Source organism: Neovison vison, chromosome 9 (assembly GCF_020171115.1).
Source record: "Neovison vison isolate M4711 chromosome 9, ASM_NN_V1, whole genome shotgun sequence".
Taxonomy (NCBI): Eukaryota; Metazoa; Chordata; class Mammalia; order Carnivora; family Mustelidae; genus Neogale; species Neogale vison.
Window position 1 is genome coordinate 52,482,617 of NC_058099.1, and position 21,541 is coordinate 52,504,157.

General features: G+C 39.4%; 1 protein-coding gene across 4 annotated transcripts in view; it reads right to left on the minus strand.

The window, feature by feature from the left end:
• The window catches only part of CCDC171 (coiled-coil domain containing 171), a 292,691-nt gene that overhangs the window by 51,902 nt on the left and 219,248 nt on the right, over nt 1-21,541 (minus strand). The window lies entirely within an intron of this gene.

Consider the following 21,541-nt stretch of genomic DNA (forward strand, 5'->3'; position numbering starts at 1 on the left):
TTTCTTCCAGGGCAGCAACAGAGCATCTCCCTCACTTTACCCTCTTTTAAAAGCCTCATCTGATTAGGTCAGGCCCATCCAAAATGATCCTGTATTTACTGGTCTTGCCCACCCTCAAAAGGAAGAGATTAATTACATGGTAGGGGCACACCAGGAGAAGTGTCTTGGGGGCCATATTAGCATTCTGGTAATCACAGCCCAACCATACACCTTACACAAAAATTAACTCAAAATTGACCACAGACTTAAATGTAAAATATAAAACTGTAAAACTTCTAGGAAAAAAAAAAATAGGAGAAAATCTTTGGCATCTTAGGGCTTGAAGTGTTCTTAGACGGGATACTGAAAGCATAATCCAGAAAAGAAAAAAATCAATAAACTGAACTTCACCAGAATTAAAAACTTTTGCCCTCAAAAGATCCTTTTTCTAAGATTAAAAGAAAGCTACAATAGGGGTAAACATTTGCAAACCACATATCTGATAAAGAACTGATTTCTAGAATGTTTTTTTCAAAACTCTCAAAACTCAATAATAAAATGACAAACAATCCAATTAGAAAATGAGCAAGAAACACTAAGATACATTTTACCAAAGAAAACATACAAATCTCAAATAAGCACATTAAAAGATTTTCAAAATCACGAGCCATTAGGGAATGGAAGGAAAAACAAAAAACAAAACAAAACCACAGTGAGATAGTACTCCACACCTACCAGAATGGCTAAAAGAAGAAATTGTGACAACATAAAAAGCTGGTGAAAAAGCAGAGAAATGATTCTCATACATTCTGGTAAGAATGAAAAATGGTACAGCCCCTCTAGAAAACAGTTTGACAATTTCTTTATTTTTTTTTAAAGATTTATTTATTTATTTATTTGAGAGAGAAAGAGTGTGTGTGTGTGTGTGTGAGAGAGAGAGAAAGGGTTGAGGGACAGAGGGGGAAGCAGACTCCCTACTACGCAGGGCTTGATCCCCGGGACTTTGGGATCATGACCCAAGCCGAAGACAGACGCTCAACCAACTGAGTTACCCAGGTGCCCCAAGGCAATTTCTTTAAAAATTAAGCATACACTTACATTTGGCCCAGAAACCACAGTCCTAGGTCTTTTTTTCTAGAGAAAAAAATTTATTCAGGGACACCTGGGTGGCTCAGTCAGTTAAGCATCTGCCTTCCACTCAGGTCATGATCCCAGGGTCCTGGGATGGAGTCCCGCATCGGGCTCCCTGCTCAGTAGAGAGCCTGCTTCTCCCTCTGCCTGCCACTCCCCCTGTTTGTGTGCTCTCTGTCTATAACAAATAAATAGATAAAATCTTTAAAATTTTTTTTCATTCAAAAATCTGTACCTGAATGTTCGTAACAGCTTTATAGGTAATAGCCCAAAACTGGAAGAAAAAAAAATAGCCCAAAACTGGAAACAATCAAACTGTTCTTCACAAACTGTTCCAAACAAATTGTGAAACATCCATAGCATGGCTACTGGTGTAACAATATAAAGGAACAAACTATGGATAGACACTATGACGACAGCAATGTGGATGGATCTCAAGGGTATTATGCTGAGTGGGGGAAAAAGACAATCTCAAAAGATCACATCCTGTAGGATTTCATGTATTTATCACTGACAGAATTATAGAGACAAAAAGCATTTAATGGTTCCAAGGGGTTAGGGAATGATTCGGGGTGGGGCGGAGGGGCAGGCGAAATGTCTAGAAAAATGGTTAGCTGATGGAGATCTTTGTGGCGATGCCACAGGCGTGTATCTTGAGTGTGGTGGTGACTACACAAACACACATCTGCGATAAAATGTCATAGAACCCAGGGCGCCTGGGTGGCTCAGCCAGTTAAGCATCTGCCTTCGGCTCAGGTCATGATACCAGTGTCCTGGGAGAGAGCCCTGTAATGGGCAGCGGAGAGCCTGCTCTTCACTCTCCCTCTGCCTGCCGCTTGGCTTCCTTGTGCTCTGTCGCTCTCTGCGTCAAATAAATAAATAAAATCTTTAAAAAAAAAAGTCAAAGAACTCTACACACACACACACACACACACTGATGTCCATCTTCTAGTTTTGATAGTGTACTAAAGTTACGTAGGATGTAACATTAAAGGAAACCGGATGAAGGATACTATTTTTGCAACTTCTTGTGAATCTATAATTATTTCAAAATAAAAAGGTAAAAAAAGCAAAGGAAAGCAAAGTCCCTATGCACATATATAGTCTGCTCCTGTTTAATTAAAATGGGGGAGATACATAAATTTAATTACATATCTACACATATTGTAGAAACACATGAGAGAAGAACAAAACTGCTTCCAAAACTTTTAAATGGTATCTGCTTATCTGCCAAAGTCTCAGACAGATCTTTTTATATCTTAACCAGTCCTTTGCCTATAACTCCCAAAGACTCCTTTATGGAGTCACGTGAGCAAGACCACCTGAGAGGATGGCAGACACCTGTGTCCATCTGCTCCCTGTCACAGCAATGCCAGCTGTTCTGGGGCCAGAGTACAGCTGTGGCCCCAAAGGAGTCAAGGCAATGTGAGGGGCCTCTGTCCCCAGCTCTATTCTCCACTCGAAGTCAACCCCACATCTACCCTAAAATTTGGGCCAATGAGGGAGGTAGGCTCCCACCCTCCCTACCACCAGGAATCACCAAATGAGTTGGGATGGAGGACAGTCAATAAAGTCTAGGTTTGCTCCAATCTGGGCCCAAAGGTGTTCTTGCTTCCTTCGTAGTTCCCACACCACAAGGCTTGCCTGGCCCCTAGTGCTGGCAACCGCAGTGACCATGTGCCAAACATCACAGCGTGAGCTTTGTGTACTCTTCTAATTCTGGCCAGGAGTCCATGAGACACGTTATCTCTACGATTAGGAAACCAAGGTTCAGGGATGCTAAGTACCTTACTCAAGGTCTCCTCACTAATAAAGAACGGCACTGGGGTTCAAGTTCACGTCCGTTCAATTCCAGAGCCAGGGCTCCTTCCATGTGTTGCAAGTTTCTGAGGTTGCTTTAAATTTGGGGTTTAGTGTTTTATTTGGCTTGTTTGGGGCTGTCTATTATACCAAATTTCTCAGTAAGAGCAGCAGAATTAATCTAGGCTTTCCAAGTTTCAAAAAATGCACAGCTAGTCTATCACAACATTCATTTAACTGTCGATTCAACCCAGGCTCTCTCCTCTCCTGACAAAAAGGGTATAAAAACAAAGCCCCTCTTGAATTTTGCTATGAAACCAGGATTCTTGAAGTTCCCAAATTCAATAATTATTATACCACACTGACTCGGGACAACCAGTTTTTCCTTATGTAATGGAAATATTTATTTCAAGTAAAGGAACTTCAGATGACATTTTCTTGAGCCTTTAATTCTATCTATAGAATATGGGTTCAATAAACACTTGCAACAAATTCATAAGTCTCTATTCTGTCCTAATATGTCACATAATATCTACACTACCCCCCAAAACCTCTTTGGATTTTAGAAAAATGTAATTTGAAAGAAGGCCACGAGATTATTTTAATGAGAAAAAAATTAATCTTACAAATTAAAGCAAATCTTCTATCATTCATACAATAGGTTATTTTGAAAGTGACACAATTTGGAAAAACAACTTCTAGTGTGTTTCATTGACTCATATATGTAAAATGGCAGTGTGTTGTACAGCTGCCCGACTTGAGGCTCTGATGTTACCAGTGACCGACATTAGAAGACTTCCAACCACCAAAATACCCCAAATCCTACCCACAAAGAATGAGTTCTTCTAGCTCATACATCCTCATTCTCTATGAGAGCCATGCACAGTAAACATAGGCATGGAAGGAATATAAATATAACTAAGAAGTTATTTTTAATTCCCATTTTACCGGCTACAACTAGGGAAGGCTTTTATCTTGTCATATCTGGGAAGTTACCTGGCAGAAAAACGACCTTTTCTCTACATAGAAACTAGGATTTTGGCGAATCAAGTTTTTCCCCCTCTATCTCTCATACAAGATGTTTTCCCATTCCCAGACAGCCCACTTTTGACCCAAGATGTCATAGGGGGGCTTTGCCTGTGTACTAGAATTACTATGTTTCCTTTAGAGACTGGTCTGGGTCCCTGCTACCACTTAAGATTAGGTGCTCTTATTTCGTTAGTACAGGGCACGGTTAAAAACACACGTAACTTGATATTCACTGCAATGTACCTACAGACACCGGAATGCTTTAGAGTAACGACAGTGACAATGATAAGGACTGTAAATTAGAAGAAAACATTTTGTTGCAAATATACAACCTTCTTAATCAAGTTCAACTGAAGACAAAATAGCATGAATTGACTTGATGCTGTAGTGTGTAGATGCAGGTATGTTTTTATTGGTGTTATTTTATAAAGGAAAAAGAGAATATCAGAGTTCATTTTCCCCCTTTTTGCCATTTGAAATGGCCCTGGACCTGACTTATGCCATCACTCAAAATTTTTACTGGCACTACTTTGAAGGATGTAAATATAGTAGCTTTTCAGGTATGAGAAGGAGCCTCATGGGAAACCATATTCAGCAGAGTTGCAGAATACTCCTGCAGCAGATTTTTTTTTAAGTGATGTTTTCTTTATATCGTGTTTAGACTCTAAACTTTCTGCTGGCCTCCACTCAACCATGGCATATACAACTTCAATGTGCCAAGAACAAGAACAATTCTCTTTCAAATATGTTATTTCCAACCAGAACAGAATCAAAGCCAATCTTGAAGCTAAATGCAGCTTCTAGCCTGATGGTGATTACTGCTTTTATTATGCTAAAGTTTATCATAAAGAAAGACCAGAGGGATAAGCAGGAACATTGGTTTCCTACACAAATATGGGAAAGAGATCACCAAAATAATCAAGGACTGAGAAAAAAGTTTCTCCTGGAAACTCCTGCATATGGACATGAAGTCATAAAAAAGAACAGTAATCTTAAAAAAAAATTCTAAAAGAAATGAGTTTCTCAAAAGATATTGCTAGGTTATTAATAATAATAATAGGGGCGCCTGGGTGGCTCAGTGGGTTAAGCCGCTGCCTTCAGCTCAGGTCATGATCTCAAGGTCCTGGGATCGAGTCCCGCATTGGGCTCTCTGCTCAGCAGGGAACCTGCTTCCTCCTCTCTCTCTGCCTGCCTGTCTGCCTACTTGTGATCTCTCTCTCTCAAATAAATAAATAAAATCTTAAAAAAAAAAAAAATAATAATAATAATAGGGGTGCCTGGGTGGCTCAGTGGGTTAAAGCCTCTGCCTTCTGCTTAGGTCATGATCCCAGGGTCCTGGGATCGAGCCCCGCATCAGGCTCTCTGCTCAGTGGGGAACCTGCTTCCCTTCCTCTCTCTCTGCCTGCCTCTCTGACTACTTGTGATCTCTGTCAAATAAATAAATAAAATCTTTAAAAATAAAAAGAATAATAATAGTAATAATAATTAATAATAATAAATTACCTTGCTTTAGGACTTAACAATTTAAGCAATATACCAAATGTCCAACATATGCTAAATTATACAACTTTCACTGGGTTTATTAACAAAGATTGATAAATTGAGAGTAGTTTAGTTATTGGATAACACAGAATGAATTGTGAGTCATAGGAAACTGTGAAGAAGCTTAACTTCATGACTTTAACTCTCCTTCAGGAAAAAAATAACTTATTACAGTTACCATTCTTGTGCACCTACTGTGTGTTGACATCACTGGCAGTTTTATAATGGGGATTATTGCGCTGCTTGGATGTTATTGACATAGAGGTAGGACAGTATGGTATGAGTGTGCAGATAGATTTTTGGATTCGATTGTGACGGTGTGAGCTGTGATGCAGGCAGCCTAGCTTTATCCAAATGTCAAAACCATAACATCGGGCACTGACACACAGAAATGTTTATATGCACTTACAGTCCTCAGAGACCAGAGTTACTTGGACTACTATTCACTCCTTATTCTAAGTAATAGATACACGTGTGAGGGTGATTTAGATTCCTCAACCAAAAGAAGGGCATTTTCTAGCTATCCTAAACAATATATATACAAATCTGAACACGGTCTTGTTTTCTGTGGCAAAATGTATAATCTCTAATCTTTACCCTGTACTTGCAATTTAGGACTTATTTTGCACAATTTACCCATAAAGCTACTGAGGCTCAGAGCCCATAACTAAGTTTCTTAAGAGCACATTGCTATTAAGTGGCACAACTGGGAATCAGAGGTCCATCTAACTCCAAGCTCCTTGCTGTTCTCCTTAATACACACACAGTTCTACCTCTTACAAAGGCCGCAATAGAGAAAATCTCGGTTTATTCATTAACATATTCACCAAGTACTTCTAAGCACTTAACTATGTTCTAGGTGCTGAGGATGCAGCAGTTAAAGACCCTCCCCTGCACTCATGGGTCTTACATTCTAGTGAAAGACAGGTAATAGACTAATATATTCGGTCACCTACTATGAAAGAAAATTAAACAGGGTCAAGGCCGTGAAGTATGAAGGGAGGAGGGTGGGTACTTTGGTTAGTGACAAGAGAAGGCTTCCATCATTTGACACTTACGCAAAGCCATGAATGAATGAAGGAGCAAACCTCATGAAGACTTGGCATAAGGCATGCCAATTAAAGGGACCAATACGCTCCAAGCCTCAGAAATGGGACTATGCTCGGTGTGCTCAAGCTACAGCAAAAAGGTCAGTACTGCTCTACACTCAGGGACTGAAAGACAGAATGTTAGAACATATAGTTGGAAAGAGGCAAGGTCCAGATCATGAACAGCCCAAGGGCAAGACGAGAAGTTTGAATCTTATTTTAAGGGTAATGTACAGCCATTCAGCTGTGTATTAAGAGAGGAATGGTACATCCTGATGCACATTTAACTTGGGAAAATAATACATGTTTAAATTTCATATTGAAACTGAGTAGATAAAACATAAATCGAGTAAATTATCTCCCCCCAAAAGCCAAATGGCTCTTCTTATTTAAAAAAAAAAAAAAATTGGAGGAGAAGAATATAAAACAAGACTAGTGATGCACTGAGACTCCTTCCCTGCCTTTACACTTTCCGAAGACTGCCGGCAAATGGGTTCCCATGTAGGTGCTTGTTTTATCCCTCTTGTGTTCTGAGGTTCTGTTTTATAACTCCTCTCTGACTGCACAACCCTCCTCGGTCACCCAGCCTTCTGTCAAGCGCAGGGCTGGGTACAGAGCAGGAGTCCCCTACATACTCGTCCAGCTTGATTCAACTAACAACATGTAATATCGGCACGGTTCTTCGTTGTAGAGGGTGTGAGACTCTCAATTTCAGTAATAATGGGGACCATACTGAGAGCGCCTACTTATCTTCTTCAAAAGATATTTGGGGCTTCACAAAGGGCACTTTGTATTTCAATAATCTCTTTCTGATTTACACTTTTGGGAGACGGAGCAAAGTGATAACCAGCACTTCCCATTTGTCTGTTTCACAAGCAACCTACAAAGATCCAGCCGCTTTCATCAAATATGGTAGTGCAGCAAAGACACGGCCTTGTTGTACTCTTTTGGGGATTCAGTATGTCAATTTCCTTAAAGGAGTGGTGTTAATACAAGGAGAAAAGTTACAGAAATAAGTGGCTCACAGGGCTGAGAGCTAGTTGATCACGACCAAAGAAAACTGCTCAGTCCATTATCTCAAAACAAACAACTTTCAGAGAGTGCAATTGATCTAAGCTACCATTCCACATACAGAGAAAATGCATACACATAGGCACACAACAGTGAATGCCTCATCTTTCCTCTTCTCACATAAGACTGTCAGCCTTAATTATGAATCTCGGCAAAGGACACCTATAGTTGGTATCTTTACGTTAATTTGGACAGAGGTGCTAAAAAGCCATTTCACTGGAATTATAAGAATTTGATGCACTTGTTTGTGGTTTAATTAAATTCAATACGAAAAAAAATTCAATATACCCAAAGAAAGGCAAATTAGTCAAGAGAAAAAGAAAGAAAATACCTTAGGCCTTTATTTAGAACTAATTCTTTTATTACCACGATTCCATTCTGATTCTGATACATCAGATATGGTTTGAAAATCTACATGCTTCAGTCGAGGTTATCAATTACTCAATAAGTATCAAATACTTCAATAATCCCTACAATCTCTACTTGATACCAAAATTCAGTGAAGTATGTTAAACTCTATCTCCAGAAAGAAATTATCGTTACATTGTTTTAAGGACAAATTGGTTCTAAGGTGCTTTCTGGTATTCGACTAAAGACATGAATTCACTTTCTGTACATTACAAAGGAACAAATAATAAGATTTCCATGAAATCCTGCAGAGACCATAACTTATTCACAGTATTGCAGAACTTCAGTAGCTGAAAAGAACATTACCGATCATGAGGGGCACCTGCATGGCACGGCTGGTTAAGCATCCCACTCCTGATTTTGGCTCAGGTCATGATCCCAGGGCCCTAGGATGGAGCCCTGAGTTGGGTTTCATGCTCAGTGGGGAGTCTGGTTGGGCATTCTCTCCCTCTCTCTCTCTCTCTTTCTGACTTTCTCACCCCACACCCCACTTGCTTCTCTGTCTCTCTCTCTCTCTCTCTAATGCAAATAAATAAATCTTTCAAAAATATAACCACCAGTCATGAGATCAAGATGAGGCCGTCCCACAGATTTCACTCCTGCCACACTATCTAGTGACTGGGATTCACACTCCAGGTTTTCCCAGCTGTATTTCCCAACAAAAGCATTTAAAAAAAATTTTTTTAATATATATATATATATATATATATATATATATATAGTTTATTCATTTGAGAGACAGAGAGAACATAAGCAGGGGAAGGAGTAGAGGGAAGGGAAAGGAAGAAGCAGACTCCCCGCTGAGCAGGATGCCCGACATAGGACTCGATTCCAGGACCTGGAGATCATGACCTGAGCTGAAGGCAGATGCTTAACCATCTGAGCCACCCAGGTGCCCCCTAACAAAAGCATTTTATAGAAAAAGATATTTTTAGCTACATAACCTTCAAGGCCCCACCCCCCCAAATGCCATCTTCTCTATGAAACCTCCCTTAATCCTCTCCTAATTTGGAAGAATAAATTTCACGCATCTCTGAATGCCAGGTTATGGTATTTTATCTAAGCCTCTCCTACAGCAATCATGTTTCCATCTCATGTTACTCTTAAATTCTACATTCCCCCAAAAGATTTTTAAGTCCCCTTGGCATCCCAGAACACAGCACAATGCCTTGAACTTGACATGTGCTCAGTACATGGTTGAATGGTATTAGCCATAGCCAATGTATATGACCAAGAAGCTGGGCATTTTATTTTTCTCAAACAAATTTCTTGGTGTACACTGATCTCTAAATATGCTCAAATGACATTTCTATTTCTCCTCTAGTGTAAGTGGAAAACTGAACCAAACGGCATTCTGGTTCCTAAGCCTCCTGTAGATTACCAGAAACTGGAGCTATAAACAACCAGGTCCTCGGACTCCCAGACATTGCCCTCTTTACCTAGAGCAACTGCCTGGATACGAGGACAGCAGACCCCTCCACACCCTTGAAGATTCTACATTACCTTATCCAGTAGGGGACAGATGGTTAGAGGTGAAAGGAATACGCAGGTTACGTGATGAGGAATTTCATCCCTTATGCTTTCAGGAATAAAGTGGGAGGGGCCCAAAGAGAAGGTCCCAGGGGATTCCTAATCCCATGGAACAGAGATGCATGTATGGTTTGCAAACAGGTATTAGACATGAGCAAGATAGATTCTATTAGAGTCATATCTGATTTGCATACAAGAACTGAAGTCCCTTTGAGTTTTCCAGGTGGCACAAAGTACTTTGCCATTCCTGTATGACCTCAAGTAAACAACAAGAGAGAATAGTTAAATTAAACTTAAATTTCACCCAAGAACACCACTCCAGATTGAGGGATGGTAGCTACTCTGTGGTGAGCATAGTTTAATGCGTAAACTTGTCAAAACACTAAATCCTGCACCTGAAACTAATGTAACATTGTGTGTCAACTATCCTCAAAGAACAAAACAAAAATCCCAAAACCATTCCATAGGCTGAATGTGCTTCATTGTAAGAAAAACAAAAAGCTTGCATTGTAGCGATAATACACATTATTTGTGTGGAATCTGTTTCACAATGTTGGTATGGTTCCCATAATTCCTTATTTGAAAACTTGGAACCAGATGTATTTTGGAGCTCGGGAGTTTGGGGATTTGGGAAATATGGGGCATAGACCACATGTGAAGGAGCCCTGAACTCAGGATCTAGGCCAGCGCCTGCTAATCAACTCCATTCTACAACAAAACACTGGAGTAATCCCACCAAGGGGGAGAAACCGAGACTGTCCAGGGCCTCGTGTCAGTTCTTCTCATGAGTCCCCACAAGACTAGGTCAGGTCAGGGCTTTTGCCTTCCAGTCTCCAGGCTTTAGTGGTGGAACTCAGAGTTTCAGACTGGAGTTGTGGGCCTGAAGGATGACAAACTACTTGCATGTTATTAAAAAAAAAACAACAAATGTATCATCTGGGATTGTTGCTATCCATACTTACTTTCATAGGGTCATGATTTCACTGGAGTACATAGATATGACAATCAAAATGATTCTAATAAATTAACGATTTATTGTTAAATTTATTGTAAAATTCGGACACAATATTCTGCTAGTTACAATGGAGCCAGAAATCAACACAGGCATGCACACACACACACACGTAGTTTCTAGCTAACCTGCCAATTATTACAACCATGCAAAAATTAAGGCAGGATGTCAAGATCAAATCAAAAAATTTTTTGAGAGCGAGAGCAGGGGAAGGGGGCATGGTCCCTCTCTCTCTAAAATAAATAAGTAAATCTTTTTTAAAAAGAATAATACACTATATGCTGATTAACTGAATTTAAATAAATAAAAAAAATTTTAAGAAACTTGGGCGTGTTCAGTATAATGAAATACTTATAATGAATATTATTGCATGTGCCATGTTTTTGATAACAAAAGTGATCTATATATACACGTGTATAAAATTTGATGTGCCAGGGGCGCCTGGGTGGCTCAGTGGGTTAAGCCGCTGCCTTCGGCTCAGGTCATGATCTCGGGGTCCTGGGATCGAGTCCCGCATCGGGCTCTCTGCTCAGCGGGGAGCCTGCTTCCTCCTCCTTCTCTCTCTACCTGCCTCTCTGCCTACTTGTAATCTCTCTCTGTCAAATAAATAAATAAAATCTTTAAAAAAAAAAAAATTTGATGTGCCAGAGAGCGATTTTTCAAAAGATTTCTAGCTTGTATTGTTAGTTTATATATAAATTTCTTTTTTAAACTGTCATTTAGCAAATCTAAAGATTTAAGATTTATGTTTAAGTAATTATTCAGATTGCTATGATTCTATAATCAGAGAAATGTGATGGACATGATCATCTTGTACAGTAAGTGTTTTAAGTGCAATCTAAGTGGACATTCGTGTTCATATTAATAAACTGGTAACTTCTGTATTAACAAATTCTTTGATTAAGGTTTTACCTGTGATCACTTGTCTCTTAGTCATGGATGTTAACATTCAAGATCTGCTGACCACGAAGACATAATAAGAAAAATATCTGTAATAGACCCTGAATTTACCTTTTATCAGTCGTTGTTTTATCTGCAGCTTAATGCTAACAAGAAATCACGTAACCTCTTAATTTGAAGTAATTACAAATTTGGTAATAACATGAGAAATGCAAAACTTTCAAAGAATTCCTTTTCACTTGATGAAGAATTGTAACATCTCTCAACTCACACATAGTGTCTTGATAATAATAATCATGACTGGGGTGTCTGGGGTGTCTGTCAGTCAGTTAAGCATCTGACTCTTGATTTCAGCTCAGAGTAGTGAGATAGAGACTCATGTTGGGCTCCATACTGGGAATGGAGACTGCTTCAGATTCTCTCTCTCCCTCTTCCTCTACACCTCTCCACTGCCCCCCACCACCGCTCCCTGCTCATGAGCGTACATGTTTTTTCTCTCTAGAAAAACTAATAATGATAATAATAGCAATATTAATGCCTGCTATCTTTTGGCAGCTTTGCATAAGACACTGTGCTAATAAATACCTCATAAAGATTATTTTTTCCTATTTTGTCCTATGACATAACTTAATACATGTACAAAGTTACACATATACATGTTTTCATTTCATCATAATTTCCTTCTCAATTTTAGAAAGATTGAAAACATGGAGTTTCTTCTTTTAGACTTGAAATTTTGTGGGCAAATCATTCCATCAGGTAACAGTCGACCAAAGATCGAAGGCCCAATGGCCGTCTTAAGCCTCATTCACAAATATAGAACATGTGCCTCTTTTAAATATGTCACAGATTCCATTTAGGCCTCAGTGTCGGTTTGCGAAGCCCCCACCCCACAAGCAGAACCCCCTTCATAGACTTGTTTTCTAGGTCCTCCTTTTCTTTTTTCTCAAAAGTAGGCTCCACACCCAGCATGGAGCCCAATGTGGGACTTGAACTCACAACCCTGAGATCAAGACCTGAGCTGAGATGGAGAGTCAGATGCTCACCCGACGGGGCTACTCAGGTGCCACTGTGTCCTCCTTCCGATCTTCATGAAGTTACACCAAGTCAGGTTCACATTAGCTAATATGAACTATAAACCATACTCTAAATAAAACAGTGCCCTGTAACAGTGAAGTGGTATCATCTACTCCCCAGAGAAAAGGGGAAAGTGTGAGTTAAAGAGCCCTCACTCAGAAAAGGAGTGAAAATGTCAGCATATCATGTTTTCCTCATTGGGTTACTTCTTAAGTTAGTCTGCCACCTGAAAGTTAGGCCTCTTTTTAGTCTGTATGTTGAGACTTGTGGCTATTTGGGGGAATGGGGGGAGGATGGAAGCTACATCTGCTATTACTAGAAGGTTCTGAAACTGACAAAAAGCATTTAAAGCTTCAAAATTACCCTACATTTCATTGGTTACTTAAATTACAGCATTTATGCAACCTCAAATAAAACATTTTTTACACTGTGATTCTGATTAACACCAAGTTTAAATAAGTGGGGAGAGGAAGATTTACCGTAATTTGAAAAGATTTAGGATCACTTTCAGTTCTTTTTCAATTCAACACCCTCCCCCATTTCTTTTCTCTCTCTCTCTCACACACACACATACACACACTTCAAAGTAATAACAGTCTGTTTAATAAAACTTAAGGCATCTGTGGAATTATTACCAGAAATTACTTTTGTACCTAGTTTTAGACTGAATGATTCACTGCATTTCCCTTAATCCTTAAGTTGCATATTCATTGCTGTATTTTCCTCTAAGTGCCGTCACTTAAATTGTCATGTAAAATAGGGCAAATCAGGGTCAGTTTATATAAGCGGCATCAATCTGAAGAACTTCATCAGTCTTTATTTCTAGGCATTATGCAAAGAAAACTGACATTAAGAGAGCCTCGACTGACAGCAAATGAAATCAATCAGCAAATCACTAAGCCATAATAAACTCACTCAATTTGTAGATAACCCTTCCTTTTCCAGGTCTTCACCTAGTCAGTCCATCAAACACTGTTTTTTGTCCAAGTAGCTAAAATGAAGAGCAGTTCTGTGGCAGTACTTGAAAGTTCAAGTGCTCACAGGCTTCGGTCTCTCAATAATAAGTAGTAAGAGGCATTATCTAGTGAGGTTATACTTAAATAGGCTGCAAAAATGAGAAAAGAAAGATAGAGGAAGGGTCAGGTTTGGGATTCAGTCTTTGCCTCTTTAATGACAAAGAAATTATGTTCATATCACTTTGCAGTTTTTCTGCCTTGAGCTAACGTTGTAGCTCGACGTTGTAGCCAAAAAAAAACCAAAAAAACCAAAAAAACAAAAAAAACCTCTGTACGTTCATGTTTGGTGGTTCTGTTTGTTTTTGACTAAATGTGTCTGAAACATTTCACATGCAGGAAAATACTGTCACCATTTCAGAGATGAGATTCGAAGCCCCTCTTAAAAAAATGGTGTTAATAAACGCCACAGAGTTCAAAAAAATATGAAAACACTAGTAATTCCTTAATTACTTTGTATAATAATTATTCAAATAGGAGTACATTCAAAGTGTTCACCATGGCTTTCTACTGAAATGCGAGGAAACACTAAAATTGTGAACACTGTGCTCGGTTACTAGAGTGAACGTTGCATTGAACAAATCTTCCGACAAGAACCTCCAAGAGCTGAAACGCTAAAACATTCCTGGATGTACGTAAGTGCCTCGTCCTGCCCCGGGACGCGTTTGCAGTTCAGTCCAACACACGTGATACTGACTGCATTTTACACGGTAAAAAGCCCCGCGCATGCGCGTCATGCCATCGGCGCTCCCCCACCACCCTGCAAGCGAAGAGCGTCTGCGCAGGAAGTGGGGGCTCCACGCGGAACCTACAGTCCGGGCTTCGGTCCCGGTGTCCTGACTCTCCGCATAGGCTTTCTCCAACAGGACAATGCTCGCCTCTTTCCACGCATACAGAATTTTTTCTCTCTTCCAAATAACACGCCGTTAAGTAATTCCCATTCTGATCAACATGCTGTTTCCAGCAAACTCAAGGACGGACAGAAATTGCGGGCTCGTGGTTGCCAGCTTCCCTATGATCTGATTGCCTTGCTTGTTTTTAGAAGGACAAAAATCTCCACCAGAAGTTGAAGCCTAAGCGAGCGCACACCTGATCAAGGAACATTATGGGCCAAATATTCAAAGGAAAACAGTTTTGTAAATATCTATTAGTGCGGTTTAATCTTCACACTTCTTTCAAGGACGTCCTGTGACCTTCTGGACTGCCCCAGGACGAAGCGGGGCCGGTGTCATCACCTCTGTGTCACAGGCGAGAAGCTGACACACCCAAAAAGCTGAGGGCCGAGAGCTCACAGAAAATAGTGATTCTAGCCTGGAATGCCAGGACCACTTCTAGCCTATTCGTCCTTCACAAGAAAGGACAACAGTGCATTCCTTGCAAAAAACACAACGGATAAAATAATGACAATTCCAGCTACCTGTGCAATTTGTATCTATGGGGGAAGGGCTCCATCTGTCCAATGGCCAGCTCTATTACTTTCCAATAAAGCTGCCTCTTCTGTCTTCTGGCATACTGACTCCCCTATGATTTTATCTCTTCCTAATTATTCTTCCTTAGAATAAACAAGGGAAGAAATGATTAAAAACAAAACTGGAAAAAAGATTTCATGAATCCTGCTGAGTTTGGAAAGAATCAGATTTTACTTAGCATCAGTTCAGATCACTGATACCAGATCAGGCCCAGAAGGACTAATTCATGAATATTTTCAGCCGAGTTAAGGAGTAAGGAGTTACAAGATGCCTCAGTATGAGATTCTCTATAGCAGAAGCTTTATACAGATGCATTTCCTTGTCCTCGTCTGTCATCCCACCATTTTCAAAAGGCAATGATAAAAGTCCCAACAATGACCAAAAAACCTCCGTGGTTTCAGACTACCACCAACTCCGCCCCCCCAAAAAAAAATCCATGATGGAAGATGTAAAATGTCTCATCTGTTAAATATTTTAAAAAGAAGTTTCTCTAACTCCTAGCTTTGGGGGGGAGAGTGGGAAGGGGGGGCAGAGGAGAGGGGGAGAGCTAGTTCTCAAGCAGACTCCCCACTGAGGCCAAAGCCTGACATGGGGCTCGATCCCACAACCCCGAGATCATGACCTGAGTGGAAATCAAGCTGGATGCTTAACCATCTGAGCTACCCAGGCACCCCTATAATTCCTTTTATAGACATTTATTTTAGAAATCTTAGCTATTAGTGCCCAAGACTGTGTTTTAACAATAACAGTTCAAAAAAAAATACCTATTTTTAGAATACATCTTTAAAAACAAAGTATAAAGACAAAGAAAAGAATGGTAGCGTATATCACCTGGTAAAATATATGGACCAAAAAAAACAAACAAAGCATACATCGAATCTGCCCTAGAATTCTGATTGATGCGTTTCTCTCCCCCACTCAACTACCACCCTTACGGCCCCCAAAGCTAAGTGCAGATCAAAGATGCAGAAGAAGGGAAGCAAGGAGGAAGGGATAGAGGGAGGGTCAGAAGACAAGTGATGATAGCAAACTGCTCTAATAATGAAGGACATACTACATTTTCCTGGTCATCAAGAATGAAAATCTTAGAAGATACAGATGGAGGACCTCAAGGCTTAATTCACAATGACTACAACCAATATTTAAATCCAATTACTTAATTATTTAATAATTGTTATCCCAATTTGTAACACAACCTTAAAAAATGAGTCCTCTGTACACATGAACATCTTAGCATTCTATTTTTTCTCACTTAGCATTGCTTACAGTTCTACCAGGAGATTTTGAAGAAATTTAATGTCTACTGGCACATTATTCAAACTTCAGAGTAAAATTCTAATTTTTTTTTTTTTTTTTTTTGAGAGAGAGGAAGAGGAAGAGTCTTAAGCAGGCTCCAAGCCCAAGGCAGAGCCTGATGCAGGGCTTGATCTCACAACCCTGAGATCATGACGTCAGCTGAAATCAAGAGTCGGATGCTTAACTGACTGAGCCACCCAGGCACCACTAGAATTCTAAACTTTTCCGTAGCAAATAACAAAAATGTTATTCTGACAACTCACCTCAGACAATATTCTTACAGCTACCTCAGAAAATGCCATTTACTCTCCCTGGTATCAACAGAAAAAGCAGACACACTAATTTTTACATTCATCTGCAAGTTAGGCCTCATACCTAGGTCATTCAAAGGTTTCGTTGGCACAATTTATATTCTGTGGAACTATAGACTACAGCCCTCAAGCAGATAGGTGAGAAGGAAGGTGGCACTTTTCATCATAATGCATTTATTCTCAGATGAACTATATGATTTTTCCAGTTAATTGTCTTTCCCTAAAAAACAGCTCTTCTCTTCTCTGGACAGTACCTTCTAACCTTTGAAGAAGGTAGCATTTCAACATTCTATTTGATCCCACAACCTAAAGTCTAAAATCATTTTATGTTTTTTAACTTAAAAGATGTTTTGATTTTAGAACTTAAAGAGAGTCGCACAAACTCTCGTAGATACAACAACTTTAGATAAACCTCCAAACCTTTTTGATACCTTATTACTAAAATGATCCCACTTACCAAAAAAGATTCAGATTTCTAATAACCTCCAACATTCAAAGCAGCATTACGCACCCAGAAATAAATGAAAAACAGTATCTGCGAAACAAACAGCAGTCACACAATATGCCCCCTCTACCTCCCCATGGAGACTCTTGGGCTGAACTCTGTAAATTAAGAACCGGCTAAGAATGGCCATCTGAAAGGGAAGATCTAAATTGTAAGAAGATATCACCTCCCCTTAGTAATGGAAAATAAAGACCCATACTTTAAGGAGGAAACTAAAGGACTAAGAGAAGTCAGTCACTTCGGGTAACCTGGAAGTCTTTTCCAGGGAAAAGTGGGGAATGTGTATCAAAGCCTGAGAAGGGGCATAACCTTAGATACAACCGTTCCACTTATTTTTTATCCAAAAAAGAAATCATGCCACAGTGAACAAAACAGCGAGGAGTTCCTGTCCATGGACAGCTAACAGACGCCAAGTGTTTACAACGTCCTGTCACTTGGAGAACTTTAGATGTGTTGACTCATTGAATCATCCTAGTGACACGATGATTTGCAGACTTCCGTGATCTCCGTGTCACAGATGAAGAGGTTGAAGTACACAATGTAAGTAACTTGCCCAGTTAGGCTTCTTCTGGATTTCTGTTCTCTCCACTATGTCCTCACCAAAGAAACTGTATTCTACAGACACCCCCTACTTTTGCCCCTCTTGACCATCTTAAAGCGTGCACACACGCGCGCACACACACACACACACACAAACCATGGTTTACAAAAGACAGAAAGGCAAGATTAAAGGCTTGAATGGACCCTATTCACTGGATAGGTAATCTTTAGCAATTTACTGAATCTCAATAAACTTTAGCTCCTTCCTTTATAAAATAGATAAAATCAGAGCACTTATTCATATGGCTGTTGTGGGGATGAGGGGAGATAGTAAATGTAAAGTGCTTAGCGAAGTAACTGGTACAGGAAAAGTACTCGGCACATATTAACTCTTGATACTGCTCTTTGTTGTTTGTTATTGAATGGGGGTAGAGACGCAAACATTTATCACATACCTGCTAATAACTGCCGGATATTAAATGCATCACATAGCCTTCTCATTGGGGGAAAAACAACTCGAAGTATAAGAGAACAAGTAACAGGTACTACCTTTATAAAATGTGGGCAGAATATTTTTTGCAAAAAAGTTCTCTGCATTCACGTTGTACTGGACTTTTCAGCGAAAGCTAACTTGTCTAATCTAGTGTTTTAATTTTTTTCTAGTAGACTAATACGCGATATTTGGGAGATACAAGCACAGGTAATAATAGTTCCAGACCAGCCAAAGGAGCTTAGACAAAGGGTTTCATTGGAGACATGACCTCACTGGAACATCGAGTAACATGAAGTAGTAAATAGGGAACTAATGTGGCTCTTCATCAAAATTATTTAAAGCTTTGGAAGAAACAGTAAACAAGGAAGAGTAAAAGAACCAAATGGAAAGATACAGAGAAAAACATCCTAAATAACCATTCCTCAAAATACACACACACACACACACACACACACACACACCCTTAAAAGTAATGAAAACAAGCTTCTGTTGCGAACTTCATCTTGACAAGGGCCCCATTACGCGTGCAGTCCTAACAGCCCTGCTTCCTGCTAGGCACTGTGTTCTCTATTTTACATGCATTGCCTCGTTCAGTCCTCCTCCAAGCCCAAGAAATTGGTAAGACTACGCTTTTCCGAGAGAATTGAAGCTAAAAACTAGCAGACCTCAGAGACTACATTTTTCTGAACTGGGTTTTCTGCTGAAGCAGTGCACCAGTCACATGGGCTTCCAGGTCTGGAGAGAAAGGGTGATTCTCTTCACCCCCTTACGCATGCTCACGGTTTTTCCTCCATCCAGCGGTCGACCTGTAACCAAGCTTCCCATGCTGGGAAAGGCGGACAGTGGCAACTCCCATGGCTCCAGATGATGGTGGCCTGGGTTGGCCAAATGGTCATCCCCTGCCATGTCCCACACAGCGACCCTCTCCTCAACATAATCAAAGGACATGTGCTCTCTAAACAGTCCACTTAGGCGCACAGACTATAAAGTGAAACAAATACTGAATTCCTAAATATGGAGTCCCACTGGGCATAACTATACATATTTATAGATTGCAAAAAGGGGGAAAGTAGTGTGCCCTAACATTAGCCTGTCACCTGGAAACAAAATTTTTTACCTGTGAATTTGTCCACAACACAGCATAAACCATGACCTGCATCTTACACAGAGACATAATGTGCATTTTGCAGATGGAAGGAAAATCCCACTATACATCTCAAAAGCTGTACGCTACCATTTAACACGGTGTCTAGATTGTCTTCTAGTATCAGATTTTCCCGGTTCAGGCTGTGCAGCCAAACACAGCTCTGCTTGAATTCAGCTCTGGGCCCTGGCACTTACTTGCTGTTGGTCTGAGGAGCGGTCCCTGTTGTAGTTGCTGTTTTTCAGTTATAAAATGGAAACGATGCCATCTGTCATTTGACATATATCGCCATTTCAGACAGGTCCATTGTGAAAGTTAAACATGACGTATATAAAGAACTAAGCCCGATACATCCTCCATAGTAAATGCTCACTGAAATGGCAGCTATTCTTATTAAAATTAAGGTCATTGACACTACAGAGCCTTTCTTCTCTGAGTACTCCAAAGCCTATCACCAATTCTGTGCGTGCGTCTGTGTGTCTGTCTGGGTCTGTGTGTCTGTGTAAAAAAAACTACCATGATCCAAATCACGTGTTCTTCTCTGCATGCAATCCTAAAGTACAATATGGACAACTAACCTGCAGTGTACATCACAACATGTCAGTGCAAAATGTGCCCAAGTGTTTAGGTATTAGAGATGCACAGAAGTATTTTTATTAGAACTTGGAAAGACAGCAGTTTGAAATAGGCGTCTCTCCATTTCCTTCTTGCTGTTCACTGACGTCAGAACCAAAGAGAACTCATGCTTTGCCGCCAAAATATGGCATTCTGAGGATCAGTCTCTTTCCAAATCACCCAAATCCACGGTTTGGGGAAATCCTAATTTGTGAATTATGACGAGTACTAAGCTCTCTGAGATTCTAAATCAAGATAACCAAGTAAAGGATTATTTTACAGTCACTAGAAAAATCTCAGATTGCATTGTATTTGTGGTTACAATGAATTCATAAATAATGGTAATCAAATTTAAAATGTACATCTTAATCTTGTACTAAGTAACAGTAGAGTATTCTAGCCTGTAACTGAAAATAAAAATATTTTATGCTGAGTTTTATATCACATATTTATTTTAAATACATTAGTGGATAATCTTATGAGAGAAATAAGTATTCTTTCTTTGTAAAGCATTAATTTGGGCACTAATAACAAATTAAATTAGGGTATGGAGCAAGTAGAAAAAAATTAACATAGCCCCACTTGCACTGACATTAATTTTGTACAAAATTAAAATTTCACGGGGTCATAAACTAAAGAATGATGAAGTTTACTTTTAAACCTCAAAATGTGAAACAGAAACTGAGTTTTAGGAGATATTTCTCTTTTAGATACACTGAAAAATCTGGACTGCTATTGAATCAGAACAAGCTCTTTTGAAATATCAGGCTTCCTACAGTTTACATGATGTTGATACGTTTCTCTAATAAAGGCATTGGGCATTAAAAGGTGAATAAAGCACATATCGAATTTTGTTTTGTCCAGTTAAAAAACTGTCTTAACCCTAAGGAAAAAAAAATGCTCACAATAACCCAGTAGGAGCCTTGATTACAAAGAGTCTGCAGCATCTGAAAATGAGTATATTTTTGAAAAGATTTTCTTTATTAAGTTTATCTTAAAGTTACTTGGGGTTTCACAATTTGGTACTTGGGAGTTTTATAAATGAAATAACCCAGTTTGCACATATCACACTGTCTGTTAAAACTAAAAATCAAGGGTAAATAAATGCTCTTCAATGCCAAGGACAGTTTGGTTCCACAGTTGCTTACATTACATTGCCACATAAGAAATGTTGGCTCTACTCTGGAATTAACATTGAAAATTTTCAAATATCTCTCCTGATAATTTTACTGAAAGTGATTTATTTTAAAACAATAAGAGCTACAAATTGAGACGAGCTTAGAGAGATAACAGCCTAGTGTCTTATTGTCCTCTGCTGACAGGAAAGCATGTTCTTTACATACTGTACTTAGCTGTAAAACACGTATTTTTCCTTGGTAAAAAAAAAAATAATAACTTTTCTGGATTATTTAATAGGCTATTTCGAGGCTGTGAGAGGAAAAAAAAAAGAAAAACAATTATTTGAGAAATAGTGTTCCACGGTGGAAGAAAAATTAAGAGAAATTATTTGCATCTCCTTTGGGTTATTCACAATACTTGGAGGCTTTCATTCTCTCCAGTTAGTGCAATTTATTTTTCCACACGTCTC